Genomic DNA, 3,060 nt, shown 5'->3' with positions numbered 1-3,060 from the left:
CAACTATACTTAAAAAAAAGAGTCAGGTTGGATGTGTATGAATTCCACTTCAGATACTGAGTTCGAAATGATGAGACATGCGTTAGAGCTGAGGAACCAGTAGTGAGATATGTAAGTGTAGGGTTTATAAGACTGATCTTGGTGAGAAGCAAAAATTTGAGAGTTCTCTTGGTATGCAAGGCAGTGGAAAAGATTTTCTGTATACACTTTTTTCAGAACAGACACCCACTGTAGCTGTCTTAAAGTTTTTCCTGATTTTTTACAGTTTCCCAGCAGAGTTCATAATTGGTTCAACCTGACCTAAAATGTTTTCAAGAATCATGCTCTATGGCACCAAGGTTTAGACTCTTAACCAATTACTTGTTTTAATTGACTAAGAAAATTCAAAGTTCTTTCTTGAGCCAAATGTTAACTCTATGCATAAATACCAGCAATATTAGCTAACGCCTGAGCTGGTGTGTTGATCTTTTCACTGGGCTAGACTTCACATTCAGGTACTTAAGTATACACAACCGGAAGAGAACTTTGCCCCTTCAAATCTGGGTTTAAACCATGTGGCTTTATTAGATTCACAACACAAAATAGCTACAATACAGCTACTTCTCAGAAAATCCAGTCGTGAATGAAAGAAATCCATTTTTGCCTGAGAAAATATTTGTAGGGGAGGAGGGAAGCAAGATATGGTCCTCTGCTAAGTTAATCAGTAAGAAAAGTGTTTGTCATTGAAGGCATTTGTACTATTTTAATCTGCTATTTTGCCCTAACTGGGGAGCATTTCCTTGAAAATGATCTTTGTCGGTTAAGGCATTAAAGAACAAACATTTGCAAGGTCTTAAAGCTCTGCCTCTTTTTAGGCATGAAGTGATAGAAAAGGAAGAAGGAGGAAAACTTAAATTTTTAATTTATATTCCTCAGTGTTCCATAAAGAATTTCAGACGCTTTACAAGAATTCATGGAATGGAGACACTGCTTTAGGAAAGATCCCTTGTGTTCTCCCTACTTGCTGCAAGTAATAAATCCTTCTCCCGCCAAAAACAAAAATTCATGGAATGAAATATATATATCTATTTACACACACACACAAAACAAGGGAAAATACAAATCAGAGTAGATGACTATAACTGAGGGTGAGATAAAATTCAAGTATGCAAGCCAAAGACCCCTCCAAAAGTACTAAAGTTGGATTGCAGATTCGAGTCTGAAATTTTGGCTTTTGCGTAAAGGGATACATCAGTACTTTCTTTATTATGCATAAGGAAGGTATATTCTCTCTTCTAAAAGTAATTTGTTGGTTGAGGTTTCGTTTAGAAGACACTGGAGGTATTTTTAAACATTTTAAATATTTAAAATATTTGAGTATATTTAAAATATACTCAAAAATATTCCTAAAGCAAATGCAGTCGTAGATTTTATACATCTATTTCTGGCAGTATTCTTCAATTCAAGACTAGGGCATTATTCCAAAAACAACTCAATAACAGCAATTCTGTGAGATGACAGAAGTGGAGAGAAGACGGTCAATGTGGCCCAAATATGTGGCTCTATGATGGCCTAACTTACTCCACAGCTAAAATCTGACAGAGCTAGATGACTGACTCTTTACTGTTTTAGATGAGGTATCCTAAGGGAATCCGCTTAAAGCTATCGATCTCCAGAAAAACAAACATTGCACAATGTATAAATTCAGAAGGTTCACTAATCTTTTAGAGCCCAGGTTGGAATATGGAATCTTAAGTGCCTATAAAAAAATTCTATAAAAAAATTAGAGGTATTATGAAGGAGTGTTTAAGATTATATGCACTGGCACCACACGGACCTCAGTTTGATTCCAGGCTCTGCCACTTGCTAGCCGTAGAGCTTTAAGCAAGCTATTTAAGTTCTCTAAGCCTCAGTTTTCTCATCTATAAAATGGGGTCCATAATATTACTTAATTCATAGGGTAAATGTGAGGATATAATGAGGTAATGCATATAAAGGGCTTAGCACAATGTCCTTACCACAGTAAGGACTTAATTAATGGTAACTATTAGTTATTATTAGCTTAATTAATAATTGAAGGTATTATTACTTGTTACATTGTTTATATTTCCCTAGACGACCAAGAACATGAGAGAAGTGGCGATCAAACAACAAAAAACTATGCTTATATGTAAATGTAAACAATTTCTCTAGGAAGGGTATATAAAATCTTTTGTCAGATTTTCAGTGAAGTCCATGGGTGGAAAACGTAAAGACCACGGAAAAAAAACAAACACGTGTTGGTTCTGTTCTCTGTGAAAGTACTGATTCACAGCCATGGTTCCGCACTCAACATTTTGAGAGGACACTCACCAGCTCAGGGCAAATATTTATCTCATATGTTGATTCTCTGTGAGACAATAGTGGCCTCATGGGTCACTAAATGTCACTAAGCTCTGATTCTATTTCGGGACACTCCATCATTGACCTTAACTCTCCTGACCCATCTCTTAGATTCTTGGATGTATCAAAGATACATTAACCTAAGAAGCGAGAGAAAACCTCCCAAGTAAGTTACTGAGCTATGCAAAATTACTTTAAAATCTCTCCCAAAATGCCAGCAGTCATCACTGCTTCCCTGTTTTTGGCTGTTTCCTCCTTTTCCATTTTCTCAGTTATTTCACCCAATGCCGCTACTGTTCTTTTTTTTTTTGTCTAACCCAGACCCCCCATTTTTATCCTTTTTAAAGCTAACGTTTCCAATAAGAATATTCTTTTTTGGTTGACCAAACAATCGGGGTACATCTCTAAATCTTAACTCTTCTCCACAGTGTTTATTGCATCATGCTCAAAGGTTTGTTGCTAGACATAAAACATGATTTATATTATCCTTTTCCCAATTCAGAACCATTCTGAACACTTGTGTCTCCTTTCACACAACCAAGAATTCACTATATTGACATGAAAATTTAAAAGCTTTAAGAATTGGAAACCTTCCAGAAGCCTTGCAAAATTAAGGTTAAAGATGAGACCTGTGCATCTGGGGAGCAATGAGCTTTGTTTTCTGAAGCTCTGCCGTGATAATATGTTTATACATTATGT

The sequence above is a fragment of the Delphinus delphis genome, chromosome 7, assembly GCF_949987515.2.
Source record: "Delphinus delphis chromosome 7, mDelDel1.2, whole genome shotgun sequence".
Classification (NCBI taxonomy): Eukaryota; Metazoa; Chordata; class Mammalia; order Artiodactyla; family Delphinidae; genus Delphinus; species Delphinus delphis.
This window is presented reverse-complemented; position numbering follows the sequence as displayed.